The sequence below is a fragment of the Erythrolamprus reginae genome, chromosome 3, assembly GCF_031021105.1.
Source record: "Erythrolamprus reginae isolate rEryReg1 chromosome 3, rEryReg1.hap1, whole genome shotgun sequence".
NCBI lineage: Eukaryota > Metazoa > Chordata > Lepidosauria > Squamata > Dipsadidae > Erythrolamprus > Erythrolamprus reginae.
Window position 1 is genome coordinate 93,911,403 of NC_091952.1, and position 27,395 is coordinate 93,938,797.

Sequence of the window (27,395 nt, forward strand, 5' to 3'; positions counted from 1 at the left end):
GCAAAATGCATGTGTGAGCATGCAAAGTGCAAGCACTTGCACGTTTGTGCAAAGCACATGTGTAGCCACGAGGCACAGCCATGCAGCACAGGAGGAAGCGAACTGGCAGCAAAGTAAGTTAGAACCCACCTCTGAGTTTCCTAATAATTTTATTATTTTATGGTTGGAGGTCACCACAACATGAGGAACTGCATTAAAGGGTTGTGGTATTAGGAAGTTTGAGAACCACTGTTTTAAAGGCTTACTTGGTTTCATTTCTTTTTCTGCCCTTAGCATGTTGCACATATCCAGCCTATATAGTTGTTTTGAGAATGAATGCATTGTGGGGTAAGCCCAAATCCTTGGCATTAGCCATCTATGATAGGTGTGCCAATCTGTTTCATGATGGGGCTAGTTTTGAATATGTATTATGCAAAAAAGAGATGCAGGTTGATTATCAGCATCTAATCTACGGAGTTGACTGTGATGACTTAGAAGGACTAGAAATATCTTTGGTGGTAAAGACCTTTGTATATAAAATGCTAGTAGCTGGATACCTTTGCTTCACTACGAAACTATGTGATCAGGCATGATAAATTGAAAATTAATGAGTAGTTATGATCGGGCTTGATACATTGATACTTAAAGCTTGAAAATTTATGTAGATTATGTAACATCAGAGCGTATTAATATAAGGCAACTGGCAGTTGGAACAGAGTTCTTTTCAGGTGGGGAGGGGGAGTAGAACATCTAACACTTTAGCATCAGAACAGATAAATATAATACTGTATAAGAAATACTAATGATGTGATGGTCATTTTGAAAAATCCACCTAGAAGCCAAGAGTAACATATGTGCTAAGTTTCACGTTTGTAGGCTTTACAGTTCTGGAGATTTCGTGATGAGTGTGTGGTATTTGTTAAGTCGTGAGAATAACAATTCTGGAGACCAACTTCTTGAATACTGTTTATTAGGCAACTGTCTCACACAATCAGCAAAACCTTGTCTGACAGCTAGCCATTTTGTAACCAATAGTATTTGATCATTCTCTCCACTCAAATTCTGGACCTGAGTGAAACTATTGTAACTGTCAATACACAATAGTATTTGGATTTATATATATAGATTCCCATTTAGAAACAACACCATAATGCAATTTAATGCTGGATTAACTTTTCAACAGCATTTTTGTTTTTAGTAGTAGCTTGCTTGAACATGGAAGGCACTTGACACCTGAAAAAAAAAAGAGAACGTTAAGGAAAGAAAGCAAAGCATAATTGGACATTAAAATTCACAAACTTTGTTTCATTTCGCCTGCAATTTGCATATTTTTAGATTAAAACAGCAGGATGGCTGCAGAAAAGTAGATGTTTGTTATTAATTGTTTTGATTATGGTCACTATTGATATTAAATTTGAAAGGGCAAGTTACTCAATTATCTTTGAATATCTACTTGTTTTCCTGCATTGTTCAAATACAAAAATATTTCATGCTTTCTACAAGGTTATTCACTACTTACAATAGAGAATTATGTCTGCAAGGCAGGTGTGGATATGAAAGGAATAGAAAATGTAATAAATATTTTCAATATACCTAAGTAGAGTGGACTTAAGAAAGAAACAGACTTGAAAATTTTAAAAATATATATATTAAAAGGTTCTGTTATGAAATGAATAGACAATCTTTTTTATTATTACTACATTTTCTTTTCTATGTCTTGTTTTTCTGTTTACTTCCTGATGCCTCAGTTCTCCATTACAACTGAAAGTATCGAAATATGTTCTGCTTCTAATTCTTTGTCCATCAAACTGTCTTCCCTTGGTTGTGTTTCTGCCTTCATTTGCAGATTTGCATCTGAAGAACATTCACTTCACTTAAAACCCACACTCTATATGCATGCAGAGTCTTATTCCTGAGATCATCTAGGTAACATTCAGAAATTGAGGATAAGAAAGTACAGTTTATTTAAAACGTCTGCAAAATATTACAGATTGTCAAAAAACTCATCCTTCTTTTTTTAAAAAAACTTATAAAAATATGGGTTGCACTTATTCTGTCTTCAGAATTTTTCTTATAGTATATACAGTATTTCACATCAGTCCCAAAGGTAATTGTTTCAGATGGCAACTGGACCTTCTTTCTTTTGCTTCTCATCCAAGAAGCTTCTTCCACACTTACAGAACTATGGGGAATGGAAGGATTTATATTCCTTGCAGACAGTCAGGGGCGGTTTCCTGATTTCGCCACTATTGGTGTGATGCACACGCAGCTTTGCTTCTACTGTGGGTGGATGTGTGCATCCCAGTGAGATTTTGCTTCTGCACATGCACAGGAAGCAAAATTTTGCGAGGGGACACCTGAGAGATTTTGTCTATTTGTTTGAAAAAAATGCCTAAATCTCTCTCGCGTGCATGTCCCCTCACAAGATTTTGCTTCCTGTACATGCGCAAAAGCAAAATCTCATGGGACATGTGTGCACACCTGCAACAGAAGCAAAGCTACATGCACAGCCCAATTTTCACTACTGGTGCACCATCCTTATCCATACCAGTAGCAACTCACCACTGCAGACAGCTGGTAATCTGCATCCTTTTAGCAGATTACTGAAGCACTTGGACATTTATCCGCATCTTCAGGGTCCTGGTTACTCAGTAACCCTGAAAACACAGATAAACCTCCAAGTGCTTCAACGATCTTCTAAAACAGAACTGTTAAAATTCCAGCCCACTGGCCAGATGCATTATATGCTGGCCATGCCCACACCTGGTTTAATGAAGGGGGAAAAGTCTCAATGTGTCATGTGATGCTGCTGTGACAACGTAAATTCGACACCCCTGCTTTAAAAAGATTCAGATTACAGCTGTGTCAAAGAATACAAATCCTTACATTCCCCATTGTTCTGTAGGAGCTGAAGAAGCTTCTTGAGTGAGAAGTGTCTTCAGAAGAAAAAAAAGTCCAGTTGCCTTGTGACAATCTTTAAGACAATCATGACCTGGATAGTTCAGAATCACTACAGATATCAGATTGGCTGCCATAGCAATTCTCCAGTGTTTTTGTATCATCAAATCAAAAATGATATGTGGTGGTCTTGCCCAAAAGTTAAAACCTTATGGAAGACCATACACAAATGGCTGTTAGAAATTACGCAGACAGAGATAGAATTCTCCCCAGAAGATTTTCTATTAGGAATATGGAATAAAAAGTATCCCAAACAAATATTACACCTAGTGACGCATATAATTACGGCAACCAGAATAACTTACACAAAAAATTGATAAAAATCAATGTATCCCATCAGAAAGTCAAATCATTGAAAAAATGTATGGATGGACCAAGATGGATGAAATGATGAGAGATATTAAGGGCATAAAAGTTAACAAAACAAACAAACCATGGGAAAAATGGTACAAATGGATTTCCAAAATAGAACAACTCAGAGAAACGTAAAGAGAAATACACAGACTTAGAATACAAACAAATATATATAAGATTTTATCTTCAAGACTAGACAGCAATTCTATAATTATATAAAGTTAAATGCCTTTTTGATGTTTTTTATCAATTTCATAGTGATGTGATTGTAACTAATTCAGATGTGTGACATACACAAATCTGAATCTGAAACGGGCAATGATCTATTCATTATTATTGAGATGTTTTTTCTTTTTTTATTGTAATTGAAAATCAAATTAAAAAAAAATATATATATAAGAGCTTATATATAACATCCCCAAAATAAATTTTTGGCCATAACATTCCCAAAAATAAATATTTTAGTTAAATAATATTTATTACTTTCACTAGAAGAGCTGTGGGGGTGCAGTACTTCAGGCTAACTCACTGCTCACTCCAGAATTTTGATTCTGAATGGCTCAAAGTTGACTCAGCCTTTCATTCTTCTGAAGACTCAGATTGTTGGGGAAAGTATGCTGACTCTGTAAACCATTTAGAGAGGGCTACAAAGCACTAGGAAGCAGTATATAAGTGCCATTGCTAAAGATATTTTATTTTTGCTTATTTTCAAAAGTTATTTGAAAAAAAAATGATGAAACTACCAATATAAATTATTATCCATGGGGTTTCTGGATGAGGGAGACATGTCTGTAGGTATTGGTGGATTGGTGGTCATGCAACATGTTCTGGCTAAACATTCTGACCATAGATGTAGACATCAGGAAATCTCCCACTTGTGTTCTGGATAGTTGATCTTCATGAGGAAACCACAAGAATTGAATTTATTGTGGTTTATTGTGAGTTGAAGAGCTTGGGAGTCAAGGGATCAGGCATTTATTTTATTTATTTTTTTATTTTTTTATTAATAGAGTTGAAAGGGACCGTTAGGTCATCGAGTCCAACCCCCTGCCTGAGCAGGAAACCCTACAGCACCCCAGCCAAATGGAAGTCCAATCTCCTCTTGAAGGTGTCCAGAGTTGGGGAGTTCACCACCTCCCCTGGCAGGCAGTTCCATTGGTTGATCGCTCTGACCGTCAGAAAGTTCTTCCAGGTTGAATCTCTCCTTGGTCAGCTTCCAACCATTGTTCCTCGTCCGGCCCTCTGGTGCCCTGGGGAATAAAGAGACCCCCTCCTCACCGTGGCAACCCCTCAAGTATCTGTAAACTGCTATCATGTCCCCTCTAGACCTTCTTTTTTCTAGGCTGTCCATGCCCAGTTCTCTCAATCTCTCTTCGTAAGTCTTGGTTTCGAGTCCCCTAATCATTTTGGTTGCTCTTTTTTGCACCTTCTCCAGAGTTTCGATGTCTTTTTTGTAGTGAGGTGACCAGAATTGGATGCAGTACTCCAGGTGGGGTCTGACCAGGGCATAGTAGAGTGGTATTAGTACTTCCCTGGTCTTGGAGCGTATTCCTCTGTTGATGCAGCTTAGGATTGAGTTGGCTTTTTTGGCTGCTGCTGCACATTGCTGACTCATGTTTAGTTGATTGTCTACCAAGACTCCAAGATCTCTTTCGCAGTCACTACTGCTGAGTGGGATATCTCCCAGGCTGTATGTATGTCTAGGGTTCTTTTTGCCGAGGTGGAGGACTCTGCATTTGTCAGTGTTGAACCTCATTTTGTTGGTATGGGCCCACTGGCATAAGCGTAAAGAAAACAATGTAAAAGCCAGTTGGGTCCAATCCTTTTTTTACTTATACCCAATAGATAAAAACTTGGCAACATGTAACTTTCTAAGCTACAAGATATAGTCTGAGAGATTCTAGGTATGTGCTTACCTTGTAGCTCCTCTCCCCTCCCTTATTTAACTTGGCACTGTGCAGTCTCATAAGTCGTTTTATTTGCACTCTTTGGCCTGCCACACTATATCACGAATTTTCTATTGTGAGGGGGGATAGTATAAGGTCGTTAGCATGTAACTATAACAAATTCCTTTCTAGAAAGTCAAGGTCATCTCTTGTCTCTGTGCCCCTGCGCGGAAGGAGATGGGTGGATTCTGCCAGCCTGGCACTTAGCAATTGGAGAACATGATGAACCTATGGGTGTGGGGGGCAGGAGTTTGAACTTCCAACTGGGTAGTGAAAGTCTAGATGAACCATCATGGCTCTGAGAATAAATTGGGACTTTGAGTTAAAGATGGGGCATGTAAAACAGGAAAACAAGAAAAAAAGTTGAGATGATTGCCTTTACTTTCATTCTAGTAATTGACTTATTTCCACTTGGGGGCCATACATATTCCAATGGCAACCACAATAAAAGCACAAAAATAGGAGGAGGAAGGAGAGGCTCAGTAGAACAATACACGGACAATGGCCAGATTTATTGCAAAAAATGTTTGAGGTGTTAGGCAAAGAAAAGTGAACTGAAGAAACTATAGGACGTAAACCAAATTGATGACAAAGTGGAAGTTTTGAAAGCAAGTCAAACATTATAAACAGAGGTATGGAAAAAGATTTTTATAACTTTGTTTAAGATTTAGACCAATTTGAGAGAACAATGGGTAAAATATCAAAGAAAAGATTGTTAAGTCCCTGTTAACGTTTGGGTTTGATCACATAAGAATAACAGGGGCAGAGATTGATAAAGTTTATGAGCTTAATACATGATTTCTAAAATTAATAAATGTTCCAAGGGATGTCCATATGCACTTTGTCAGGAAGAAGACTAGGAATCAAATTTTTCAGCAACATTTTAAAAGATTGTATCTTTATTATCAGTCCTAGAGTGAGGAGGTGAAACACAGATGTAATGGAACTTAATGAAATTCCAATCAGAATACTGTGCAAGGGGGGAGGGGAGGTTTTTTTCTGACCAATAAAATCAGACAGAAAATGACTCTATTTAGATGGGATAAGTTGTAAGTTGTAATAGCCAATGCTCCAGAAGATAGGCACAAAATACAGAAGGATCTTGCCCAACTTGAACAATGGGCGCTATCTAACAAAATGAAATTCAATGGTAAAAATAGTAAGGTTCTACATTTAGGCAATAAAAACAAAATGCACAAGTACAGTATATGTGGTACATTGTTCAACAGTAGCAACTGTGAGAGGGATCTTGGAGTCCTAGTATACAACCATTTAAATATGAGCCAGCAGTGTGCAGCAGCTGCCAAAAAAGTGGACCCAGTTCTAGGCTGCAATTAATAGAGGGATAGAATCAAGATCACATGAAATGTTAATGCCACTTTATAAAGCCTTGGTAAGGCCACACACTTTGAATACATTCAGTTTTGGTCGCTACGATGCAAAAAGGATATTGAGACTCTAGAAAAAGTGCAGAGAAGAGCAACAAATATGATTAGAGGACTAGAGGCTAAAACATATGAAGAATGGTTGCAAGAAGTGGGCATGGCTTGTTTAATGAAAAGAAGGATGAGAGGAGACGTGATAATACTGTTCAAATATCTCAGGATTTGCCACAAAAAAGGGGGGTCAACCTATTCTTCAAAGCACTTGAGGGTAGAACAAGAAGCAATGGGTGGAAGCTGAACGAGAGAAGCAACTTAGAAATAAGGAGAAATTTCCTGACAGTTAGAACAATTAATCAGTGAAACAGCTTGCCTCCAGAAGTTGTGAATGCTCCAACATTGGAAGTTTTTAAGAAGATGTTAGATTATCATCTGTCTGAAATAGTGTAGGGTTTCCTGCCTAAGCAGGTGTTTGGACTAGAAGACCTCCAAGGTCCCTTCCAACTCTGTTGTTATTATTTGTTACAGACACTACCATATAAATTATACTTTCCATATGAAATATTAAAATTTATAAATAAGAGGGGGCCATCAGGAGGTTGACAGAAAATTCAAAATTTAAGGAAATTACAAAAAAAAATGAAGAAAAAAAAGATGTTGGCAAAGAAATCAGGAGACAATGAGCTCTAACTCTATCTTAGGCATGAAAGCCTGCTGGGTATCTTTGAGCCAGTAACTGTCTCTCACCTCAGCCCACATCACTCGGTTAATTTTGTGGGGGGGGGGAAATAGGAGGCGGAAGCTTTAGGTTGTTTATAAAGAACTAAGGAAAGGAAAGGAAAGGGGGAGGGAAGCAGGGAAGGGAGGGAGGGAAGGGAGGCAGGGAAGAGAGGGAGGAAGAAAGGAAGGGAGGAAGGAAGGAAGGAAGGAAGGAAGGAAGGAAGGAAGGAAGGAAGGAAGGAAGGAAGGAAGGAGAACCTTGACAAGAAATAGAATGCTGTGGAAAGGGAGTTCAAAGATGGGACACAGTATTCTGGAAAAGAGCACCAGTATTCTGGCGGGAAAGGAGTATTCTTCCCTGTGATATTTTGTTGAGTGACTATTTATACCATTGCAACTTTCAGCTTGAATTCATTTGCCCTATAAATAGCTCTGTGGTGGTAGTCCCTAACCATCTCAAGAAGGATTCAATGATCCCTGAACCATTCCTTGTGCTGTGAACACATTCTCTTGTTGTTATTTCTTAAAATGCTCATGTTGTTGTTAACAAAGTTAAAATAAGGCATTGCTTTTTAAGAAGGGAGAAAAAACCCTTGGTAATGCTTCTAGAACAGTTTTATCTTTGTGACATTAATGATAATCTCTTGTGTAATTAACTGTGGAGTGGTTATGCATGCATTATGCAGTCCATGACAAGCCTCATAGAAAATACATCAGTATTAGCCACAGGTGAATTCGTTTAGAAAGATTAATGACTGCACCTGAATTTTAATGCCTGAAAAGGGACAGAACACTGAATCCTTAATTAAAAAGTTGAATGAGTGGTATGGTTTGTTTAACATCACAAATTTCAACTGGAGATTTCTATATTCAAATGAAGTCTGCAAAGGGAAACTTCCCCCCAAGCAGGGAAGAGTAAAGGTGAGAAGCAATCATGTTTTATGTGCTTTCCGTTATGTAAATCGATACATGGATCAGTTGCTTTGATAAGGATCAAATATGGTATAATTATGGCTCCTCTGTGCTTCCAGTGAATGTTTGGGGTTTTTTTTAAAAAAAACAAAACCCGGGAATACGTTACAGCACAATCCTGCTACCAGCAGAACATCTGATAAGAAAGCCAGGAGTGATCTTATTCTTCCCTTAATGAGGGACCGTTTTTGCTTCATTACGATTTTGCAGAGTTTTTAATCAGGAGAAAGTAACCTTGAAAATTACCACCAGAGTCCCAATCCCAGAAGAATGCAAACTGCCTTCCTTCAATCCTCTCTTTCAATTAGCAAGTTACTTTCAAGTTATTACTATAAAAGTTATTCCTCTTAAGATAGCGTCAAGTTTGAAAATCCGGAAGAGCAAATGTGCTTACCTATATCATTATAAGTTAACCTGATAGTTTGCTGATCCAATATTATTTCTTTAAAATATCAAATTTGATTTGAATGGCTTTAAAATATAAAATGAAAATGAAAGTATATCACTATTACTTCTACCTCAACTTACTGGATCTTTTCACAAGTCAACTTCATTATAGCCTTACTAAACAGCACATTATCTAGCCAATCCCTTATAACATTTATTGGTTTAGGGGGAAAAAACTGGATCAGTTGAATTTAAAGCAGTTTAGTGTTTCAACGATGTAGGCTGGCTATTTCTGAAGATTCCTTTATCAAGCAAATAATTTTGGTTGATGACTAAATCTATTTGGTGGATGTCAGCATTTACTTTATACTTTTTCATCCAACTGATTTTTTTTAAAATAGAAAAAACTAGACCTAGAACATGTGAGTTCACATTCTTGCTTTTCTAATTGGTGATCAAAATAAGGAAAATGCTTACTAATATTAAGGATTTTCAACTGTTGATTTTACATCAATATCAAGAGCAGTTCTTGTTGTGTCTATTTTTTTCAGTAGCCCATAATCTGTCCTGTTCAGATTTTACAGGATTATTTTCTCATGTTACTGTATGCAAATAAACTATATCTGTTTTTATTACATTGTTCCTTGTTCAATGTCTACTTCATTTAGTGACTGTAATTATAATGTAATAAAAATGTAACTTTATGAACACTCCGAGTAGAGTAGAATAGAATAGAATAGAATAGAATAATAATTTATTAGACTTGTATGGCGCCCCTCTCCGGAGACTCGTGGTGGCTCACAACAATAGTCCGGGTACAAATAAGCAATAAAATCACACTAGGAACTAGTATATAAGCAACAAAGTTACAGTCGTGCAGTCATTAGTGGGTGATGGGAACAATGAGAAGATTAATAGTAGTGCAGCCTTAGTTAATAGTTTGACAGCAGTTTTAGCCACAAAAGCTAGCTAAAATGTTTCAGAATTTGTCGATGAACTGTTGTCTGGAAGCACATAAATTTTGGACATGAATTCAGCATTGGATTCAGAAGATTTTAAGAAAGACTATTTACCCGAGATATACCTCTGGGTATTTTACCAGATAATTTCGATAAAGAAGAGACATATTTAATTATGCATATAATTACAGCAGCTAGGATTGTATATGCACAATGTTGGAAATTGAATAGGATACCAACGGAAAGGGAAGTTTTGAGAAAAATTATGGATTGTGCAGAGATGAATGGATTGACCTTAAAACATAAAGATAAACAAGACTCGGATTATTATAAAATTTGGGGGAAGTTTTATGGTTGGATAGAAAATTAAGAGTTATGTTTTATGGTTGGACAGAAAACTAAGAGTTAGTAATTGGTTAATTTTGGAAAAATTGAAACATTAGAATTTGATTTAAACTTTGGAAGCCAGATGGCAAAAATCAGAAATGGTAGTAGCACTATATAATGATATAACACAAAATTTACTTATTGTTTAGATTTTAAACATATAGAACTTTATTTTATGAAGTTGGTGATATATTATTCATAGTTTCTTCTACTAAAGATAGAGAAATTTTAATTAGCTATATGATACAATATTAAAATTTAGATAAAACAGATTTTATTATTCTTTGCATTGATGCAATGTAGGTTTTTATAGTAAGACGGAGAGGGGAAAATTTATTTAGATTTTTAAGAATTGATAATGTTGTATAAAATTAATAGAAAATTTTAGATGAGGAGAGTTAAGAGCCTCCATTGAAGGAGTAATAAGAAGCATTGCTGTTGTGTTTATAACTATATTTTGTTTTACTTTATGGTGGAGAAAAATAAAAATCTTATCCCGGCAATAGTTTGATGGTATTGAGGGAATTATTTGTTTAGCAGAGTGATGGCATTCAAAAAAACCTCTCTAGTTGTTCTGGGGTGCATTGCTCTATAGCATCATTTTGAGGGTAGGAGTTGAAACAGTTTGTGTCCAGGATGGGAGGGTCTGTAAATATTTTCACAGCCCTCTTATATTTGTAACAGTCACAGATCTTTAAAGCAAAGGAAAGTTTATGTAAGATTATGCATGCATTCACAGTTTTACTTAAAAACTGTTTTGTTTACCAACTACCGGTAATTTGCTGATCTCTATCGTGGTCACTAAACAAGGATTACCTGCAGACACAATAATTTTCCTGTAATATGCTTTCTTAGAAGTATCTACTGTACATACAGGATTTTAAACTGTATTTAATAAGATAGGGCTAATTGTTTTTTTACAACAAGGATTAAACTGTTTTGGACTGCTGTTATATTTGAAATATTATAACAAATAAAATTATCAAATAGATGACATTTTAACTAAACACTGCAATAACCTAAAATATTACTTTTTTCTCTAGTAAAAGTCTTAATTTTATTTCTTTTGCTTGATGCTAATTATAGAACAAATGGAAAGATTAATGGTTTGCATGCCGTTTGCATAAGTCCGGGGGATCAGAAATTTCTTACAGGATGGAATTCTCAAATAGAAGTCACTGATAACTTTTTTAAAGTACCATATCAATCCCTCAATATACAAAATTCCATCTGCAGTAATTGTAGCCTTTATCCAAAAGCCAGATGGATAGGATGTGTTAGGGAAACTGTTCTAAACCATTTTCTTTACTGAAAAAGGGTATAATACCTCTTGCAAGAAACTGATCATGTGTTTTGGCCTTTGCGGGTGCAATGCAAACATTTTCCAAATACAATTCACAGCTCCAGTTTTAGGTTGTTTATCATAGGATGCATTTATTTCCAGAGGTAATTGCTGAAATAATATAAACACTTCAGGAAAAGTTCCTGACAGAAAGCTATTTCAAAACCATGTAGCCCACAGGGCAGCTAGAACTAAACTGATTCTCTTTTCATTATAGTTTATCCATTCATTAAAAGCTAAACATTCTTGTCTGTTTTTCTCACTCTGACCCATGGATCCTGGACATTTTCTGTTAAAACAATGAAGAAAGCAATAGAGTACTTGAGCTTGCTTTTTAATTTGATGGTGATGGCAAGAATTTGGTACAGTTCCATCAGGAAGAATGGCTCATTATGAATGGAAATCTATATTTTCTTCAGGCAGCATTTTCAAGCTGAGTCACTTCCATATTTCACTCATTTCTGGTAGGCTGCTTATTCCCAGCCAAGAAGCTTCTTCTTTTATGAACTATTATCTTACAAAGGACAACCGGTGTAAAAGGTTAGAGGCTTAGTTAAGATAACTTAAAGAGAAATTGGAGATAATAATAAGAATACTAAAAGATAGCAGGATATAAAATAAATATTTCTCTACCTAAATAAATTATGAGTTCTCAAAACAACAACAATCCTATTCTCTTCTCTACTGGATAATTAGATTAACATTTCTGTAATAGATTATAAAGTTCTGAATTATTTATTTCTTCATTTATGAATTTGCTTTCTTACTTTAATACATTTATATATACCGATGCTATAGAACAGTGTTTCTCAGACTTCCAGAATGTGGAAACTTTTGCATCTCATTTGGAAACCAAGGACCTAGAGTAGGGAGGAAGAATGGAGAGGCATACACTGCAAGATGCTTGAAGTCCAGTGTGAAGCTTCCACAGTCTGTGTTGATTTGGGAAGCCATGCCATCTGCTGATGTTGATCCGCTGTGCTTCATTAAGTCCAGGGTCAACACAGCTGTATACCAGGAAATTTTGAAGCACTTCATGCTTCCTTCCACAGACAGGTTTTATAGGGATACTGACTTCATTTTCCAGCAGGACTTGGCACCTGTCCACACTTCCAAAAGCACCAAAATCTAGTTCAAAGACTGTGGGATTACTGTGCTTGATTGGCCAGAAAGGTCATCTGACCTGAAGCCCATAGAGAATCTATGGGGCATTGCCAAGAAAAAGTTGAGAGACATGAGACCAACCAATGCAGAAGAGCTGAAGGCTACTATTAAAGCATCCTTGTCTTCCATTACACCTCAGCAGTGCCACAGGCTGATAGCTTCCATGCCACGCTGCATTGAGGCAGTAATTTCTGGAAAAGGGGCCCAAATAAAGTACTGAGTACATATGCATGCTTATACTTTTCAGAGTCCAATATTGTGTACAATTCTTGTTTTATTGATGGCATGTAATATTCAAATTTTCTGAGGTGGTAGATTTGAGGTTTTCATGAGCTAGACCCCATAACCATCACAATTATGACAAATCACAGCTTGAACTAGCTTGCTTTGCACATAATGAGTCTCTCTCATATATTACATTTCACTTTTTAAGTCGCATTACTGAAATAAATGACCTTTTGCACGATAATCTAATTTTTCGAGTTTCACCTATACTGTACCTCTACCACTCTGATAAACCCATGAATACTGAAAGATTTTATGGAAATATGCATGTAAATATCTTCTGCCTGAATGTTAACATGGCCTAATCGCATATTGCACATTGATTACCAGGAACCTTCTTTAAATACTTTCCTGAATTGATCTTGGTAAATAACTGGACATGCTTTCCATTTTTAAATATTTCTCAGAATAGATGTGGATAGAAGAGTGATCTGTTCCTTCTTTCTGATCCCAATGTGCTCAGCCATGAATTTTGAAGGGGAGTTCTACTTTGATTTGCTTAAATACAAGCATATGTCTTCATTTGAACCCCAATAAGGAGAACCCCAGATCTTAGGATAGGCTGTATTCAGACCGCAACTGAATATTAGTATGTGACATGTAATCAGAGAAGACATCTGACACAGTCCTCACAGTTACAACCACACCAGCTGGTTATGTATTGGGGACAATTTATGAACTCAATCATCTACTACTTGAAAATGGTCGTACTTTCAGACAAATGTTTGCAGATATCTTTGATCTCAGTCTTTGTAGAAATGTTTAGCATGTAATGATTGAGCAACTGGTGCATTAACAGAATTGCATATGACAAGTCCAATTCTTTACCTATCACATGATATGAGTCTATGCAAGTATGCTATCTTCTTCCTGTCAACATCCTACTCCTATCATCATCATCATCATCATCATCATCATCATCACTAAAGTCTCTGTGCATATGGCAAACCTCAGACTCCTGTGTTCTGTATTTCAAGGATCCTGTAATCAATGTTGTACCATTTGAAACAAAGGTAATTGATATCTCAGTAAGGACAAATCTTCTCTCTTTTAAATGGTAGAGCCCTAGACGCACTCTTCATAGTGATGCACATGCTAGGAACCAATTTTGACTATTCTCAAAGATTTTGTAGGAAAATATCATTGATTCTGGGTGTAAAACAGGAAAGGCTCATCAGTAACTCGGCCAGGATATAAGACTCAAAGCAACCATATCCTTGGGCTAGCTGAGCATACAAAATAATATTTACTATTTGAGTAGAACATCAGCTTTACAACTTAGAGAAGAAGATGTAGTAATAGAAAAGGGTCGTCTTTTCATCTTATAATAAAACATTTTATTTTTTAAAAAAAAATTCAAGTCTGTTCCTTTCTTAAGTAACTTTATACTTAGGCAAATTGAAAACTTTCAATATTTATTGCATTTTGTATTCCTTTGACATCCACTCCTGCCTTGTAGACACAATTCGTGAAATGTTTTTTTGTGTTTGAAATCTGAACAATGCAGGAAAACAAATCAAATATTCAAATATAATTGAGTAACTTGCCCTTTCAAATTTAATATCAATAGTGACCACAATGAAAAAAAATTAATAACAAACATATAGCAAGAAAGGTTCTATAATATTTTCCATCTAGGTCATAAGAGAAAATAAATCGAGGTCATTATTCAGATATAAAATGAATACATAAATAAATAATATTAATCAATGTTTCAATTCCTATGAACAAAATTAATTGTTAGCTGTAAGTGACTAGTGAGCAGTTTGAACATGTTACAAATATTATCAGCTAAAATGTAAAAGCTCTTATTCCTTATCTCATCATTATTATTGTTGTTATTCAACTTCCATTTTCTCTAGGAATGTATGTCTGAAATTATTTGCTCCAATTGCAGCCATCTAGTGAAGTAAGTTATGCTTAAAAAGACAATACATATTTACGAATTAGAATTTAACTTCCTTCTTGTCCTCACTGGTTGCCAACAGCCCACTGGTAGTCATCCCCCCCAACACATACACATACACACACACATACACACACACATACATACATACATACATACATACATACACATGATTTACATACGTACACATACACAAGATTTTGATTCTGGCATTAATTCAGTATTTTCCCTTAAATAAAAATATTTAACAATGTTTCATACAGCTCGTTTGCTGGATGAGTGACACTGGGAGCCAAAGCAAAAAAGAATGGAAAAACAAAATCATCAAAAATTTTGTTTGTGAGATACAATTATTTCTCCATAAAATATTCCACCAGCCAGAGACCCTGAGGTCAGAATAGCCTTTGGCCAACTGTATCATCCATTCATCCTCATTAGGTTCTTGTTGGTAATATGGACATTTTCCTTGCCATGGAAATAATGGAATATTCATTTTCATTTCAGTGTAAAGGAAAATAAACACTTCCTCCAACATCTGGTATCTGTGAAACATTTCAAGTCCTTTTATTTTCATGTCCTTTTTATTCTCTCTCTCTCTCTCTCCCTCTCCCTCTCTCTCTTTTTCTCTTTCTCTTTCTCTGGCATAGAATCCTTCATCCCTTTTTCTCATTTGGTTTGCCAAGAGTTCAGCCCACTGAAAAGAGACTTTCAATAATCTACATGGAAGAGCTAGCAAGGTTGGCTCAACTTGTCATTTGAATTATGTAAAGCCATGAGATGCAGAGGACAGGGATGATTAAATTAGGGCTTTTCAAATGGACTGACTGGTGGAGAATGTGTTGGCCGCTGCCTCCAACAGTGTATTTTCAATATTCCCTCAATCTTTCTGAGTTAAAATGCCTCCGATACAAAAGCACAGTCCAGGCAGCTTAAATTATACCTCATTATATCAGTATCCTGCTTCTATATATTTTAATTAAATCAAGGTAACAGTATGTGGCTGAAATCGGATTACTTCAAGACCAATACATGTGCAAAGCTTTATGCAGATTTTAGAGCTGCGCATGTTTCCCCATTATGTTATAAACTGTTTTAGTATCAATCTCGACCAAGCCTGCATGCATATCCAGGAATCCTAGCAGCATATGGTGGGATTTACTGAAAAAAATAAAGTATTCCTAGAAATGCAGAGATTGAATTAAGTCTTGGCAAAGCGAAAATGGCTTCTTCTATAATCAGTTGCTTTTAACAGCAACTGTTCTCAAAGGCATTTGTTTGCATGACAGAACCATTAAAGAAAGCATATTTGTGTCCATAATAGAATCTATGACAACTCTGTAAAACCTCTTTACCACATTTGGATTTAGCATTCAGACTCACACAAATGCTGCACTGATATTTTTTCATTTTTATTTTCAGGGGAAGAGTGGCATTATACACTATCACCTTGAGAGCTTAAAGTGTACACAGGCAATATTTGAGACTCTATGATTGTACAGAAGAATGAAAAGAATGTCACTCATGCATAAATTTAAATTGGGACACCTATGATCAAATTATTTTTAAGTTGATTAGCATAGTATGGTATGGTATGGTATAGTAATAGTATAGTATGGTATAGTAATAGTATGGTATGGTATAGTAATAGTATAATATAGTGTAATGTAGTGTAGTGTACTGTAGTATAGTATAGTATAGTATAGTATAGTATAGTATAGTATAGTATAGTATAGTATAGTATAGTATAGTATAGTATAGTACAGTACAGTACAGTACAGTACAGTACAGTATAGAATCAGTGGTGGGTTGCTACTGGTTTGGACTAGTTCGTAGAACTGGTAGCACTGGTGGCAGAAGGCTCTGTCCACCCATGAGCAGAAGTGTCACTCGCAAGCTCAAGTGCACATGCAAACAGGTAGCAAAAATATTTATATCCCACCACTGTATAGCATTAGTAGTAGGATTAGGATTAGGATTAGGATTAGGATTAGGATAGGATAGGGTTAGGATTAGGGTTAGGATAGGATAGGAGGTGATGTGAGAGATTAAAATAATATAAGATGATAAGATTTTTCTATGAACACACTAGGCACACATTAAAAATGAAATATACACACATACAAACACACAAACGTGCACACATACGCACACACATATATATGTAACATATTTTTGTTGATTAAAAAATCGACAATCACACACATAAACACACACACACACACACGTTTCAACAGAAAAACATTTTTCATTATCAGCAAAAATACGTCACACATATAGAATATAGTTTGTCAGCCATAAAAATTTAACTGCCTTGGATATGCCCCCTGGAGCAGCAGAGAGTCAAAAAGGAAGTAGCATGCTGTCTCCCATATTTGGGTATACCACGGTAATTTAAAGGGGAAAAAACACATAACACTTCCCTGGTACAAGCTGAGAGGAGGAAAACCTGTGGTCTAGAAGTTAAAAATACTGCCTTACAGGCAGGCCGCCAAGGTTCAAATCCCGGTAAGGTTATAGCTAGCTGATGAGAACAACATAGCCTGAAATAGATCTATATTACTCTCCCTTCCTTTTCATTATCAGCAAAAATATAGGTAATGAATGAAATGACAGACATCACACACACACACACACACACACACACTGGTGTATGTGTGAGATGTATGTATGTATGTATGGAGGAGGAGATCCTCTGGCCCAGAGGTTAACAGAGGCTACAGGTTCAAATCCCAGTGAGGGTATGGCTAGCTGAGGAAACAACCTAGAAATAGATCTATACTAGTCTCCCTTAACTTTCAATTCAGCAAAAATATATTACACACACACATCACCCTGGTATTTTCAAATATGGGAGGAAGAAACTTTGCTTTCATTTTGCCTCTCAGCCCCACACTCAGATGTTAATATCCCGCCTTGCATGCAGAACTCTACAGATTCAACTCCCAGTAAGGGTATGTCTAGCTGATGAAAGTCATCAAGAATTATGGATTTTCAGATATTACTTAAATATCATTGAATCCTACATTTTACCTACAGTGATGGCCTGTCAATTTTTATTAAGATTTGTAAGAGGTTTTCAAATACTTTAGACCTGTATTTATAATATAGTTTTCTAACTTTTTATGTGCCCCAGTATGAAACACAAGCAACTGCAAAGTTTTGTTTGGTGTGTGAGCATCAAAAGATCAAGATAGAAACATAGAAACGTAGAAGTCTGACGGCAGAAAAAGACCTCATGGTCCATCTAGTCTGCCCTTATACTATTTTCTGTATTTTATCTTAGGATGGATATATGTTTATCCCAGGCATGTTTAAATTCAGTTACTGTGGATTTATCTACCACGTCTGCTGGAAGTTTGTTCCAAGGATCTACTACTCTTTCAGTAAAATAATATTTTCTCATGTTGCATTTGATCTTTCCCCCAACTAACTTCAGATTGTGTCCCCTTGTTCTTGTGTTCACTTTCCTATTAAAAACACTTCCCTCCTGAACCTTATTTAACCCTTTAATATATTTAAATGTTTCGATCATGTCCCCCCTTTTCCTTCTGTCCTCCAGACTATACAGATTGAGTTCATTAAGTCTTTCCTGATACATTTTATGCTTAAGACCTTCCACCATTCTTGTAGCCCGTCTTTGGACCCGTTCAATTTTGTCAAAAGATGACAGTTTTGATCAGCCAATAAAAGAGGGAAGGGATTCAGTACATGCTCATCGCAGCCATTTTACTATATTTATGCACTTTGAATTTGAAAACCCAATCATTTACTGAATTTGATACTGTCAAAATTTGGATAGAGAACTTAAACCTGTTGCAAGTTTGTGAAATGTCTCTTTTTTTCTCTTTTCAAAATATAATACAAGGATGCAAATCCAAGGATTTTCTAAATTATTGGAATCAATTATTGGCAGTGGACAGGGGAAGGAACTCAGCTATCACAAGGGATAGCACTAGCATGTATATGTCCCTTCTATAACTGGTGTGGTAAAGTTTTAGTTTTCAGTCCTATTGAGAATGTAGAAAAAAACAGCTGGCTGTAAAGCCAGATTACCGGTAGATTATGAGCTAGACAAAAGGGAAACATGCCAAATTTTATCTGTTATTGAAAGAAGTTACTCCGTGTTATTCTCTCCCACTTTCTTTATTCACGTTCTCACTCATATTTTTGTTATCCTCTGAGAAACGTTGGTGTTTTTTTTAATGGTGCTCAGAAGCCTAAACATACTGATTAGAGATATCAGAACAGAAAGTTAGGTTTAATGTCAAGGTGTTCCTCCGCAGCGAGGGACTCATCACATTTGCAAAGTCTGCACTCTCCGGAACAGTTTTGCTATCCATTTCAGTTGCTCAGCAGTTCTCCTGTTTGCTTTCATTACTTTGCAATCATGCATTTTAACCTAACGCCGCTGTGAGACAGAATAGTCTGCCCCCGCCGCCCCCATTCTGGACGAGCGAGCTTTGGAGGTGCTGAAAGTAGCCGTTTTCTTCCTTGCAGGAACAATAAACCGGCTTGTGGTTTAGGACGTAAAGCCTAGCTTTTCCGCTTTGCATTGCTGCACACTCATCCCCCCCTTTTTTTTATCCCGTTTGCTTTTTTCTTTTTCTTTGGGGTTTGATTTGTATTCCGCGAGTGAGCTAATCTGTTAGACATTTATATATGCACGGACATACAGAGAGAGTTAGCAGCTACTTGTTATTTAGCACTGCAAGGTTTTAGCTAAACCTGATTGAAAATTTTGTTCTTCTTCAGTTTATCCGTTTGATTTTCATTTGAAGCAATAGGCAGGAGCATAAAGTTGCAAGCATTGGGAGGCTGGGAAGCTGCTTTGACTTGTCTGAGAAGATGGGTAGGCTATTTGGAAAACATACTTCGACCAGAAGGCAAACTGGGAAAACTAAAAGAATAGTTTCTTGTCCAATAACTAATCAGTGGTGAGAATTGCAAGCTTACGGTACTTTCAAAAAATGTACTAGGTCAGAACTATTCAAACTTTTTCTTAAATTGTCTGTTGTGGATTAGAAGCCCTGTAGATTCCCACATTTTGGTGTATTTTAGAAACGTGTTCCAGACATGTGGTTAAGTTGGTGAGTGCTTGAGTTATTATTTTATTTATTTATTGACTGTTATAGCTTTTCACATTCCTAAATATGTTCGTTATTAATTTTAAGTAATTAATTAATTTATGGGATGGGAAGCCTTCATAGAAATTGTTCCTAATTTTTTTTTTTTAAAGAAATACGTCTTTCTCCTTTATTTCTAATCACTTGGTGTTGTCTGTTCCAGGCACTCTTTTTAGATAATGCACATAATTTCCCAATGGAGGTTGGAGGAAAATAACTTCTTGCCTCACTCCTTCCTGCAGCAACCCCTCCCTCCTTTTTTTTTTTTTTTTTACAAAACTTCCCTTAACTTTTAAAAGAAGATAAAATACAGAGAAACAGAAAAAAATTGTTGGCAGTGGGGGGTGGATGGGACTGCAAGGGAAAAAAAAGAAAAAAAATAGAATTGAGTAAGTGCTGACTTTATTCAGTACAGATACAAATATAAAATACAATAATCTTTTGCTCTAAAAGTAACCATAACACACAGTAATTATATAATAGTAAATAATTCTAATTGTCAAAACCCATAGTTAAAATTTCATTTCTTTCAGTTATCAGCAAAAATTCAAAAACCGACAAAGTCTTTTAATCAAAGCAGTGAATTTTGCTGAATTAACTTCAACATCCATTCTTCTGTTTTGGGGTTTTGTGAGTCCTTCCTCTATGTACATAAGAATATATGCTGCTATTATCACATAAAAATAAAGTCCCATGCTTTTTTCAGTCTCCATTAAACCTAGAAATCTCTGGTTTTAATTGTACATTTATTTTAAGAATTCTAGAAATTAAAATCCGCCCCGAGTTTGCGGAGAGGGGCGGCATATAAATCCAATAAACCTAAACCTAAAATACAAATGCCCCAATGTTTCTTAGCTTCCTTACATGTCCAAAGATGATAAAAAGTAACTTCACATTGCTTACATTGCCAACATATAATTGGCACACCCTTATTCATCTTTAAACAATATATCAGGTGTTAAATACGAACTTTCCATTATTTTTTTAGAAAATATTTCAATTGTAAATCAATGTAAATTTCAAGCTCTCCTCCAGCATTATGTCAAACACAATGTTTTTTGCCCTTTCAGTCATATCAGCTGTAACACATTCATCTTCCATATTCATTTTTAATTTTTAATAAAGCGTTACCTGCAGCATTTCTCTCGATCCCCAATTCATTAGGTCGTTCCTTCTGGAAAATATTGGGAACTAAAGTATCCTATTTCTAAAGGAGATTTCCTATTTTTTTTTTAAAACAAATTTTAATCAGATGTACTATGTAAGGAAGTTATGTAGGAGTGACACCCAAATTTGCACACTCAAAAACATGCTGGGATGCTCAAAAACATATTCAAACTATTACTTGCATGTATCTGCTGTGTTTTATATCTTCACTGAGCTATATGGGTAGAAAATCAGAGCACAAACTTCCCTTGCTAGATGTAATGCTGTCTAGCTGGGTTTTATTCCTCGAACATCTCTCCTAGCCTGCCTGCAATTAATTAAAGAAAGATGGAATATGGAGTAGCACGTGCTTTGTTTACAAAACAATGGCTTTGACCCTTAGTTCCCAACTTTTGTGTTCTAAAAGTTCTGAAGTTCAGCTTTCTTAAAATGAAACACATGTAACAAATTTGGGAAACAACCTGCATGCTTCCAGTCCTGTTGTTGATTCAAACTTGGGGCTGGAAAACCGATTCATTGTTTGATTTACTACTGTTAGCTCTATGTGGAATCTCTGTTGATTTGCCACATTTCTGGCTCTGCCATGCTCTGTAATGTGCCTGGATGATCCATCCACCCTTAGAGAATTAGCCTAACTAAGATGGGATATCTCCATATATCTTCCTGTCATCTATTGTGGTTTTCCTTTTTAAAAATAAATTTCTCTCTTTTTTTAATTTGGCTTGAAATGCTTTACTAAAAAACTACTGGATAAATATTAAAATGATTTTTATTTTAAATAAAAGTCATTGCAAATGTTTGGTACCATGAATTAAAGGACTGATTTTTATTTTTTTTAAGTCTGTTTAAATACTGAGTGGAAAATCCTAATCAAGTCAGCATGGCTCAACCACACAAAACTGCTGTACGCATCCGTATTGTGCTTTTCAAAAGGAGACAAAGCCACGCACTAACATGATCTGCCATGTAAAGGTTGCAATCCTACTATTCTAAAATAAAAAGGAAGTATTTGATGAGCCACCCAAAATTATACGGTAAAGAAAAACAGTAGTTTAATGTAGTTGTTCTATTAAAAGTTAGTAAAAAGTAAAAATCTAGCTGAATAAACACCCAGATTTGACAAGTCTATTTCACAGAGTGTTAGTCTGATACAAATCAACATAAATCTGTGCTAAGGCTGTCCGTTAAAGAAAAAGTGTGATACAGATCTAACAAATAAATACATTGAAAAAGACCATTTTATTGCTTCACATTAAATAGAAATATAGAAACATAGAAGATTGATAGCAGAAAAAGACCTCATGGTCTATCTAGTCTGCCTTTATACTATTTCCTGTATTTTATCTTAGGATGGATATATGTTTATCCCAGGCATGTTTAAATTCAGTTACTGTAGATTTACCAACGACGTTTGCTGGACGTTTGTTCCAAGCATCTACTACTCTTTCAGTAAAATAATATTTTCTCATGTTGCTTCTGATCTTTCTCCCAACCAACATCGGATGGTGCCCTCTTGTTCTTGTGTTCTTTGCTTTGGGACATGTCCACCACTTATGGTAGAATGTCCCTTGTGTGTGATTACATTTCCAGCAATTGGATGATATGGATGGATACATTTTGGCCAATCTCACTGGTAGTAGATGCCATCTATAAAACATTTTATACAGTATGTGTTTTCTTTACATGTGGCCTACATTGTTAATTTGTCATTTATTTTCCAAATTTGTTCCCAGTGTTCTAATTCAATGTTATATCCAAAGTTTTTGGCCCATGTTATCATTGATTCTCTTACAACTTCCTCCTCCATTTTACGTTTTAGAAGACAATTATACACATTTTTTCCTTCTGTGCCAGTTTTTCCTTCTTGCTCTTGGGTAAGATTTTTAGTTATTATTTTTGTCAATTTTTTGTTGCCTGTTTTGAAAAATCCTGTTGTTTCAAGTCCTTTTTATATTTTGCTTATATATGTAAGTAAGGCCACCAGTCTATCTTAATTCCCTGTGTTTGCAGTTCCTGATTTTATTTTAAATTTCCTTGTTTGTCTAGCAATTCCTTATAGGTTACTATCTTAGTAACCAATTCTTTGCTATTTCTATGGGTCAGGCACACATGCACAGAAATACACAGCAAATAGTGTATATCATCTGTACTGTTTGACAAATTGCTGAGATACAGAGGCACTTTTCCCTTGTTTTCCTCCCCTCAAACCAAGGTGTGTCTTATACTCTGAAAAATATGGTAATTGTCTTCTTTTATGGAGGAGAATTTTGCGGTTAGCCAGATCCCTAGATATTTTTAATTTTTAATTATTTGAAATTCTAATATTTTATTTTGCTCTTGGGTAATATTTTTAGTTATTATTTTTGTTTTATTTTTATTTATTTTTAGCCCTGCTACCTTTTCAAATTCCTGCAATTTTCTAATTAATGTTTCTCCTGTTTCCACTGGATCTTCAATTATAAATATCATATTGTCGGCAATTGCCCGTAATTTATACTCCTCTTTTTTTTGTTCTCAACCCTTTTGAGTCCTCTGCTCCCACTGCCAGCTCACCACTTTCCATTCCTCCTTTAAGACTTACTTCACCGCTAATCAATGGCGAAACAATCCACAATTTCAGAGAGTTTTTCTATTTGTCTCTTATTATTCTTATCTCTCCAATTTATCTGATTTCTCAAGCTGCTTGTCACTTTTCTCGTCCATAGCTAAAAGTTCAGGACTTCACACCTCCAAAATGGCCATTAGGCTGAGTTTCTTTGTGCTTTTTATGAGAGTTCCTCAGGTCCCTCGGGAGCTGCACTTCTCTTCAAGGAACCACCAAGAGAACCCCTCTTTTTCCTCATTCCCTCCAGGATCCGATTTGTCTCTAGGGCTTCCAAAACACAAAACTCTTTAACTTTTGATGATTCCGGCAAACGTTGACCATTAAGGCAGGAAGCAAAGCCTAGCAAATCAATGCCAATCATGTCTTCAATTTCCTTTCTTTCAGAGTTAATCAATTTCCATAAGTCTCTATACTTCTGGCAAAGTTCCCTGTAATTAATGAAGTTTTTAGAGCCTTATACAAAGCCTGTTGTGATAAACAAGGTCTTTCTCAGATCAGTGAGGGTTTTTTTTATTAAGGTGCAAAAATCCTAAATTGTGTCACGTGATATGTTTATAGTGAGTGGCTGTCTCAGGAATAACTAAAATACCTAAAATATCTTTATCAGGAACTGTTCTTGAGACTTTTTAAACTGAGTTTAGAAAATTATGGTTAATAATTGAGGAGGAGGAGAAATAAGAGGCCCTTATTCAATTTCAACCAAAAGAGAAAACATTTAATTTTTTTGAAGTCTGTTGTTCTTCCCCCAAAATAAAAACAACAATAACAACCCCGTGGGATCCCAACAGCTATAATGGATACAAATTCATACAATTGGAAAACAAATTTACCCATACAAGTACATCATTGCATTCTCATGGGCTGATTGCTTTAAAATCCATTATTTGTATTCCAATGAGTCTCAGCAATTCTCCTGTAGAGCACTTTGTGATGACAAGAAGTGATTGTGAACATTTCTTCCCCGATACTTCATTTGTGTTGACTTGTTCATAAAACAGGCACTCAAACTAGTCCCCCTGAACAGTACAGACAGGTATAAAAATTATCACAGTGAAGCAATTCTTTTCTGATGTAGCCAGGCTGTGGCTTTTCGACCTATGATCCTATTGTGTCACAGGCCCATCCCAAAATAACACAAAATAGCAGATAGAGATGCTGTAAACCATGGGTAGAAATTGAAATACAAGGTATGCCGCTGTTTCACTGCACTGCCCGTGCACAGCTGGTTTTCAAGCTGGCCCCAGAGCACATGACAACATGCCTGCCATTATTCATTTATGCCAATTGTAACACAATCAAAAGACTCAGAAGGGTGTTCAAGACTCAAAATGCCATTTCACAACATGAAACCCCATCTAATAATACAATCCAAATTTTTTTTAAAAAAACAGATGGCAACCCACATCTCCACTAGGATTTAAAATTGTCAAAAGTCTGGTTAGAAATGTATGTTTCTGGAAGGCCAGAAGTTCAACACCAAACAAATCTCCAGGGGGAGAGCATTCTAGAAGATAGGAGCCTTAGCTGAGCCTGTCTTCTGACATATGTCTCCCTTACCTCAAATGTTCATGGGATCTTAAGCAGGCCCTCGCTTGATGATCTCACAGAACAGACAGAGTCATTATGGACAATAATTTAAGTTATTCTTAAGCCATCTGGATGCATCCAATTTCCTTGAGCAGCTGCCAAAATCCCAGCTTCTTGGCAAATATTTTCTTCTTGGCAAAGTGATCACAACTCTTCTACTTGAGGGTAGTTCCCACAATATACAGTGTCAAGGTCAATATTCATTTACCTCCAATGTTGCTATCAAAACACACAGTAATATATTTCTAGGTGATTTCCCGTTTCTTCCACCTCCTTCCTTTTTTTATTTTCTGAAACTTTTTAATATTTTTGCTGTCCCAGGACAGATTCTAGATTCATATTTTACTTTCCTTCCTCCGCACTTTATTATGCTACAGGATTCTTCCCTCCTTCCCTCCTTCTGCTTGAAATTGTAATGCCTGGATGTTTTGGAACATTTACTAGAAGACAATAGAATAAAATATTTTTTAAAAGCCATGGTGTACATAGACTGTAGCATTATATATGTACATATACATATATATGTGTACATATATAATACTGGTGCATAAGTGCACCAGTGTGCCTTCCGTCCCCTGTCCAATTGTCTCTCTTTATCGCATTTATCTTTTCTTCCTTTCAGATATGTTCACCTATACTTTTATATCTTTTCTTCTATTCTTTTCTTTACTTATATTATTACATATCTTTCTCTTCAATGTGTATTATGTATTGGACAAAATAAATAAATAAATAAATAAATAAATAAATAAATAAATAAATAAATAAATAAATACCATATTTATATGTATAAAGAGCTGGCAGTCTTTAATCTTCAAGGATGAAATCACAAATGAGCTTCAACTGGAACATGGGATATCGTTATTCTAATGTGAGCATTGTTCCCCCTGCTACATAAGCTTTTCAGGACCTACCGATGCAAATTGAATCACATCAGCAAATACATTACCAAAGTTCTTTGAATGTAAACAGCTATGATTTGGTAAATAACTGGTGTAAATTTATAAATAAATAGAACCTGTAACTGTTTGTAGTCATGTACTGATAGCTTATACAAATTTCAGTCAAGTTGCACAGACAACCTTTGTGTAGTTCCAACGTTCAGATGTGTGCAAATCACCCAATATCTGGTTTGAATTATCAAAGGTGTGAGGTGACTCAGCCAGTCTCGGATTCCACTTAAAAACAACCCTATGTGCACATTCAGAACATCCCCCCCCCCTTTCCAAATCAATTTGAAGGATTAAATATGAACAGCTTTTGATTTGAAGACTTTGTTCAAAGAGATCATTCCCTCAACTCCATTCCAAGTGAAATCTTCAAAATGGAGCCCCTTTCCTCCCCCCTCACCGTAGCTAGTCTATTGCTGGCACATCAGGAAGGCAAAACTACCCTTTCATGAAGCAAAAGATTTAATTAGAAAAGAGCCTAACACGTAAGATGAAATAAATTATCCAGGACATATTGTGCCCATAGAAGTGATGCCAAAAGTAACTATTTTGAAAAGCTGTCAGCTGGAGGCATTTGGTGGTTTTTGCAGAACAGATACAGAAGAGAGAGGCCCCCCAGGAGCCGCCAATTGTGGATGTTGTGTAGCTTTAATTGAGATCGGATTCCAGGCTGTTCATCCCAGTTCTGCTGTTGGCAGTCACTGCTACCTGTGGGTGGATGAAATTCCAGATGTGGTAACTCAATACGTGAACCTAGCCTGCCTCTACCTCATCCTGACATCTCCCGGGAATGCTAATGGGATCTTAAAATGCTTTGGAAAGTTTAAAATAAAACTTGTCATCTCTTCTGAAGGAAATAAAGGGGGGAGGGAATGCATTTTCGTTTAAAACAATTAAAACACATAAAAAGACAGTCCGTTTTTGCTTCTGTGACAAACTAAATTGCATGTGCAAGAAAGGCTTCTCCATTTTTAGTGACGGGTTTCCAGTTTTTGGCCCACATTGCTGTGTGATTGTGGCTTCGGTGTAAGGTTATACATGTTATGCATGCTGGATCACTACTGTGAAACAAACTATTAGACTTAGAATCAGAATCAGAATAGAGGTAGAAAGAACCTTGGAGTTACCGTACGTTTTATTAGATTTATAGACTGCCCAATTCCTGATGAACTCTGGAGGTCTCCTAGTCCAGCTCCCTGTTTAAGCAGGAGATTGTTAGTAT